Raw genomic sequence first — 8,488 nt, 5'->3', positions numbered from 1 at the left:
TTCCTGTCCCACAGTCCACAGTTCCTTATTCCTTCCGGGTCAGGGTAAACAGTCCTTTTCTTCAACCCGGGAGCACGCCGTTTCTTTCTGTCACGTGACCATGACATATTCTCGGGTTATAGGGCTCATAAGAGCCCACGAGCCCCCCTACAGCGACGCCTGGTGGCCCCCAAGGTATCCAGCAGGGCTGTGTGTAGAAACTACAAAGTCCATGAGGCCCTGCTGGAACTCGGGGCACGTTTATGCTGTCCGGAGAGCTCCTCCTGGCAGCCTGGGGGTAAGGGCCAGAGTAAGAAGCCGGCAATCCACCACACCTTAAACCGCCGGAACCAGTTATAGTTGGTTCCCAGTGCAATTTTCCAGCACACCGGAGCTGATCAGTCCGTGCCGTAGATTTGTTGAGTAGTCAGCTCATGACCACTGGCGCCCCCTAGTGAATCAGCATCACTGTCTCTGGGATTCAGCCGCTGCACTAGACGAGCCTGCAAGCATCAGTGTTGGCCTCTGTGTGTTTGTGCACAGCCAGTTCAAGCGCAGTTGGCTCGGTGATTTACTGAATTCCATCAATGGCATCAGTTACACCTTCTACATATAATAATAGATTGTTGCAGTAGTTTTTTTTTAATAGTTTTTAAAGTTCATTGGCAGTGTGTAAAATGATCAGTGTTGCAGTAATTGTGATGCTCTTTGCATGAAAAAAAAATGTGTTCCATTAAAATTTCACTTTTTCTTGGTGAATTGTGACGTTTACTTAAAAAGTGCAGGAAAAAAGTATCTGGCGTCTGGGGGTGCATTAACCTCCAAGTATGTGACAGCTGCCTGAGTACCCAAGAGTGATCAATATCTCTTCTGGAATAGGCCCACTTGGGAAATAGGTGGGAGGTGAGGAAAACTGGGTAGATTTTGTTTAGCGAAGTTTCTAATTCGGAGACAGTGGGAAAATTGTGTTGACGAGATATTAAATTTTGAGTGTAATTGTTCATAGGAAGCAAAGACATTATTTATATACAAACCTTTAAATGATTTAATCCCATATGTCTTCCAAACATTAAAAACTGTGTAAGTTTAAGAGGGTGGAAATAGTGGGTTATTATGCAGAGGTGCCACAAATAAAAGCTTGAAGTGCTTCCTATGGTTTGTCACAAACTTGACTCCGAGACATAGAAAGTTTTGGAGCAGCCACCCGTGTAACTGATTTCCTGGCTGCAAAGTCGTAATATTGTATACAGAACTGATGTGCACAAAACCGAGTCCAAAACAGAACTGAGGGAATAGGGAAAAGGTGGAGGCTTTTAAAGGGGAAGACAGGAAGTGAAGTCAGAGGGGTCGAGCTCATGAAGGTCTTCAGCCATAGGTTCGAGCCCGGACGTGACATCACAGGGGCAAGGACTCCTTCCATAGGCTCGGTCCTGGAAGTGACGTCAAGAGGGCCAGGTGGAATCTCCCGTGAATGGTCTACAGGAAAGGGAGAAAAAGAGTCAGTGCACTCTGCCACATCCTGGTATGTCTCGGAACTGCCATCACTCAAGCCCTTTAGCTGCCTCCCATGCGCACGTGTGTGACACGTTGCATATTCAGAGTGAATGAGGCACAACTGGGTTGTTAGTATGTTGGCTGTAACTCATATTTACTGAGGAACAAAGCAAGAAATATAAAGAAGCACCGCAGGATTTCATTTCTATTGCAGACCAAACTAGTGTGTGTTCATCTGTTTGTGTCAATGTCTAGGATTTTATAGCTTGCATGTTTGCCGCCCAGTAATAAAACTGAAAATTAGGTAGAGATATGCCACCTTCTGATTTAGGTCGTTGTAGGGTTGCTTTTTGAATGCAAGGATTTTTCTTATTACAAATAAATGAGGTTATGATTGAATCTAACTTCACGTGTTCATGTATATGGGGAAGTTTTGAAATAGGAACAGAAGCTTGGGGAGGATATTCATCTTCACAATGTTATTTCTTCCTGCTAAAGTAAGATGCACGTCTATGCACGTCTTGTTTAATTTTGTCTATGCAAACAGCAAAATTTTGTTGAAAAAGATCTTTATATTTACTTGTGAAGTTCAGCCCTAGTTGTTTAAAGTGATATTTATTTTTATTTCTATGCTATGTGGCCAAAATTGCAGTATGTGGACACCCCTCGGATAATAAAAGGGAAGGTGTCCAATCTAATGCTGTTTGCTAGAGAATTCACTGGAAAAAGCACACTTTTGTTCAAATTAATTCTGAGTCCTGATATCGTTTGAATTTCTGCTAGTGCTGTTAGGGCTGTTGGCGGAGAATGTGGTGGGTCAGATATATACAGTACCATATCATCTGTATATAGTGTGTAACATACATGCACATGGGAGGCAGCTAAAGGGCCTGAATGAGAGTAATTCCACACCAGACCAGGGGGTGGCAGAGTACACTGACTCTTTATCTCACTTCTCTGCAGACCAGTTACGGGAAATTCTGGCTGGCCCTGATGACATCACTTCCAGTTCCAGGAGGGCCATTGATGACGTAACTTCTGGTTCTGGGCCCATTGATGACGTCACTGCCGGTCCCGGCCCTGATGACACCACTTCCGGTTCAGGCCCCATTGATGACGTTACTTCCTCAGCTTGCCTTTAAAACCGCCATCTTGACAGTCTCAAATCAGTTCTGTGTTGGACTTGAACCTGTACACATCTGTACCACCAATTTATCCATTTGCAGCCAGGAATATTAAATGGATGGATTTCCCAGACCTTTTTTTTGCCTCCTTTATTTGTCTGTCGTTGACAAGTGATATTTTCTGTTCAAGTCCTTCTCTGATAATCCCCTTTATCTCTGATACATTTTGAAAGTAAACAGCGAATGGCTCAATGGCGATTGCAAATAGCAGTGGTGATAAAGGGCATCCTTGTCTAGTACCATGTTCTAGTTGAAGTAGATTGAAATTATGTTATTAATACAAACTGAAGCTTCTGGACTTGTATGCAGTAGTTTGATCCATGCACAAATGTTCGGGCCAAACATACATTTATGCAAAGTGATGAAAAGGTAACCCCATTCAACCATATCAAATGCTTTTTCTGAATCCAAAGATAATAAGATCTCTGGAGTGTTAAACTTCATTGGTGAATATATTACATTAAACAGGCGTTGAAGATTGGAAGCTAAGTATATATGTTTAATAAATCCGGTTTGGTCTTGTGATATTACCGAAGCTAGGGCTTTGGAGAGTATCTTAACATCATTATTCAGAAGTGAGACTGGTCTGTATGATGCACATTGTAATAAGTCCATGGTAATTGATACTTGGTGAAAAGTTTGAGATAGAATTTTTTTTGTCTCTGGCATCTATAAATGTTGCTAATAATAGGGGAGCTAACTTAACTGAAATTTTTTTGTAAAACTCAGCAGGGTAGCCATCAGGACCTGGTGCTTTCCCACTCTGAAGTGAGTTTATAGCATCTAGTAATTCTGATAATGTCAGAAGTTTATTCAATTCCTCTGCACTTAGTGTATCTAGCTGGTATCTGTCATGTATCAAAAAGTGCATTAGATTGTGTCTTGTGTTCTTTAAACTGAATAGAATATAGTTTCTAAATATGTGCATTATATTTTCATGGCCAATGATTCTATCTCCGTCTTTGTTAGTGATTACTGGTATTGCATTGTGAACTTCCTGCTTGTGGATTTGTTGCGCTAAGATCTTGTTAGCCTTCTCTCTGTGTTCATAGTAATGATGTTGTGATTTAAAAATTAGTTCTTCTGATTCGTTTGTTGTCAAGAGGCTGAGGTCTGTATGCAGAGCCTGTCTTTTTATAAAAAGTACCTCATCTGGAGACCAGGTGCGTTCTTGATCTATTCTGGTAATTTCACTGATTAACTCTGATGCTGTCTTGGTTTCCGATTTATTTTTGTGGGAAAGATGTGAGATAATCTGTCCTCTTAAAAAAGTCTTCAGAGTTTCCCAGAGTATTCCAGCAGAAACCTCAGAGGATGTATTTGTCTCTAAAAAAAAATCAGTTTGCTTGGATATAAACTCATACAGTCCTCGTCAGCTAATGACAGTGGGTTAAGACACCAGCTGCGAGATGAGTATGTGGGGCACAGTGATGTGAGCTCCATGATCAGAGGGGTGTGATAGGAGATAACAATAACGCTGTATTTGCAAGATTTGTTCATGAGCAAGAAATTGTTATCCATAAAGAAATAATCAATCCTTGAGCAACAATGATGTACTGGTGAAAAGAAGGAATATGCTCTTGAGTATGGATTAAGAAATCTCCAGGGGTCTGATAAGTTATAATCAATTGAAAACTTTGTGATTATTTTTGCAGTGTTAGATGTTGTCACCCCTGTAGCTGAAGAACTATCCAGGTCTGGATTTAAAAAAACATTTTAAGTCTCCGGTCATTATAATTTTGTAAGTGTTCAAGTTAGGAATGGATGAAAATACCTTGTGGATGAAGACTCTGTCATCCACATTAGGTGTGTAAATATTTATCAAAATCACATTACAACTAAATAAATTACCCATGGCGATCACATATCATCTTTCAGGATTTGATACTACATCTCATACTGCAATTGAAATTGTTCTATGTATTAAGATTCCCACACCTCTAGTTTTCTTTGTATAGCTGGAGTGGAATATTTGGCCAGTCGGGTCTCTATGCAGCCAAAACTGATCCTTGTTGATCAAGTGAGTCTCCTCTAAAATACTATCTTGGTGTTTAGACCTGATCAGTGAGAGAATAATTTAGCTCATGATCGAGATCTTTGACATTCCAGCTCACAAAGTTTACTGTTTGGTCATAGAGACATTGCTTCTGAATGTTTGTTGACATTCTATAATCTGAATTTAAGGTTGTACATTATTACATGGATGGCATGGTGGTGCAGTGGTAGTAGTGCTGCTGCCTCGCAGTAAGGAGACCTGGGTTCACTTCCTGGGTCCTCCCTGCGTGGAGTTTGCATGTTCTCCCGTGTCTGCGTGGGTTTCCTCCCACAGTCCAAAGACATACAGATTAGGTGCATTGGCGATCCTAAATTGTCCCTAGTGTATGCTGTGTGTATATGTGTGTGCGCCCTGCAGTGGGCTGGAGCCCTGCCCGGGATTTGTTCCTGCCTTGTGCCCTGTGCTGGCTGGGATAGGCTCCAGCAGACCCCCGTGACCCTGTGTTAGGATATAGTGGGTTGGAGAATGACTGACATTATTACATATGATAACTTTAATCTTAATTTAAAATATTGCATGGAGTTATGGCTATGAAGCCTATTGTTGTGTTGGCACTTACAATTATGCAGATGAAAAGGATAGATCAGAAATAGCTTGCTCTCTTTCTCTCCTCCCCCAAACAACCCACCACCCCATTTTGCACACATACTCATTCATACAGAGCAGACACACATATAGTTACACATATTTGCACACTTGTGTATACACGGCAGACACACCTGCAAACTCACTTGAACACACATATATACTCCAAAACACTGGCACATGTACAGACAAACTCACGGACACATGCAGACACACTCTTTTACACATAGAAGACATATATATTCCCTCACACTAAAACTTGGGTAGAGATGCACACTCATACACACTCCTGCACATACACTCGCACACACACAGAGCAGACACACATTTATGCATACTCTTGCACAGGCAGAGCAGACACCCTTGAGGACTTGCACATAGACTGAAACACTGCCACACGTATAGACAAACTCACACACACACACTCTCTTACACCTACGCTTGCAGATACACCAGACACACATATTCACACGCACATACACAAGGCATTGAGCACACAAACAGCACACATATGGACACACGTGAACACCCTTGCACACATAGCAGACATATGTGCAGACTCACTCCTATACACACACACGAACACATACAGAGCAGGCACAGATAGTGACTTACGTGAACACAAGCAGGTCCAATGAAACATGGTCTCACACACTCTTGCACACACTTGCGCATAACCACTGAAACACTACCACACACACACACACACACACACACACACGTTTACACTCATTCACACTCTTGCACCTACATTTGCACAAACACAGATATTCACGCTCACACCAAAGCGTTGCACATGCAGAAAACATGCAAACGTGTAGACTCACACCTGCACGCACACACAGATGTATATACAGAGCAGACCCACATATAGATGCACACTCACACACACTCTTGCACTCACTTGAACACATATGCACACACACACTCTTAAACGTGGGCTCACATGCACACACAGCAGGCTCCCTTGAGCACTTGCACATACACCTGAGCACTCACACACATAAAGACAAACACACTCCTAGTGCACATTCACACACGTCTGCAGTTTAGAGGCCTGCCATGAGCCTGTGCCCCCCCCCCCCCCCCCCCTCGGTGGAGAAACACCCACACGCCTGTCAGCTCAGCTCTCGGCCCACTACACCAGACTGGCAGACGTGTTTCAAATTCCATCGTCATTTAGTGGAATTTCCTAGCGTGTGAAAGGAGCGTCTGGTGGCTTATCAGTGTGTAATCGGTACTCAGCGGCGCGGTCCTCGTGCTTTGCTCACACAGGTGCTTATTAAGGTGACGACACGTCAGTCACTCTCATACAGTAAGTGCCGGTTTAGAAGATGGATGCCAGTGAGAGCAGTGACATGGGAGGCGTTCTGCTTGAGGGCCATCATGAGGTTTTGCACCCCTGGATGCCCTCACGTAGCACTGTGCCACCCGGCCCCCATTCAGTCCGTGTTTTGGGGTGAAGGTTGAAGGCGCTATATACATACAGAGACAGTAGACAATTCAAACACCACCTGATAGGCACACCTGGTGCCCGCATGCCAGCCTCTTGTGTGTGTCTCGTACTGTGGATGCTTTCTTTCCCATATCAGGCCCAATTATGGTACAGTCATAATAAGAATTACATTAGAACCCCCCAAGCCCACCCCCACCATGTTGGCTTTTATTCTAAAGATTCAGATAAATTCTGCTGCCTACCATTTTGTGGAAAGGGACTACTTTGGTAAGCATGGCATTTCAGCGAGATATTCATTAACAAAAGCCGCGAAACTTAATCTGGCCGAGGCTCACTAAAGCCAAGTAGAGAATTGAAGGTTTTAAACTAATGTGCCTGATAAGTGCTGATGTGGAGGCTAAGTAGCTCCATTATTCTGTAATCTAATAGCCCTGCTACCTGAGCCACTCGCTGTGCCGCACCGCGCCTGCTCTGCCATTATCCGTCGAGAGCCCGCGTAATTGCGCTGCCTGCTTCCCCCTGCCGCAGACTGGCTGCACTTTCAATATATGCACTTTTATAGCACCTTTCAAGCCTGAAGAAGTGACAAAGATACTGTATAGTGCCTTTCAGGCCAGCTGAAGCAATGGAGACATTATATAGCGACTTTCGTGGCTGCTGAAATAACAAAAATCCAATACAGATGCTTTCAGGTTGGCTGAAGGGACAGAGATCATTTATAGTGCCTTTTAGGGTATCCCATATAGTGTCTTACATGGCAGCCACAGTCACAGAGTTACAAGTTAGTGCTTTCAAAATAAATAATATAGTGGAAATGCTATATATTGTCTTTCAGCACTACTGAAGAGGTGGGTATTCTATATAGTGCCTTTCAGTGCAGATCAACTAGTGGAGATCATATCTAGAGCGTGTTTCAACAGCTGACATGAAAGATGTTCTATATAGCGCCTTTCTGGGAAGCTGAACCAGTGGATACCCTGTGCAATGCCAGATGATGTAACAGACATCCACAGTAGTTGCTATCAGGACAGTTTCTGGAGAAATTACCTTACAAGGAAGATGATGTAGTGGAGAATCTGTATAGTGCCTTTCAGGAAGAAGAGAATCTCTGTATTGTTTTTCAGGGCTGCTGAAGGTGTGGACGTCTTATATCGTTCCTTTCAGGCAAACTGAGGTGGTGAATTTCCCATATAGTGCCTTCCACCGAAACTGAAATGGCAGAGAAGCAAAATAGTTGCTCCTCTAGGGCAGCTGCAATGGTGGCCGTCTTCCATTGCACCACTCAGAGCAAACTGAATTGCTGGAAATCCCATATAGTGCCTTCCACAGCAGCTCAAGTAGCAGAGAATCAAAATATGGACTTTCAAGACAGTTGAAGTAGTGGAGATCCTATATAGTGCCTTTCAGTGCAACTGAATAGAGGATAGCTACAGGTGAAAAGCCCTATATAGTGTCCTGTAGGGGAGCTAAAATATCAGAGATATGAAATAGTGACTTTCTGGAAGGCTTAAGTGGAAGAGGCAACATATGGCACCTTTCAGGGCAATCATATAGAGTGCTTTTCAGGGCATCTGAAATAGTGGAGGTCCTATATAGTGCCTGTCAGGGTAACAGCAGTGCTTCCCAGGGCAGCTGAAGTGCCACAGATACCAAGCAGTATCTTTCAGGATAGTTGAGATGGTGGAGATCCTATATAGTGCCTTTCAGAAAAACTGAAGTGGTATAGATTCTTTA

The sequence above is a fragment of the Erpetoichthys calabaricus genome, chromosome 2 (assembly GCF_900747795.2).
Source record: "Erpetoichthys calabaricus chromosome 2, fErpCal1.3, whole genome shotgun sequence".
Classification (NCBI taxonomy): Eukaryota; Metazoa; Chordata; class Cladistia; order Polypteriformes; family Polypteridae; genus Erpetoichthys; species Erpetoichthys calabaricus.
This window is presented reverse-complemented; position numbering follows the sequence as displayed.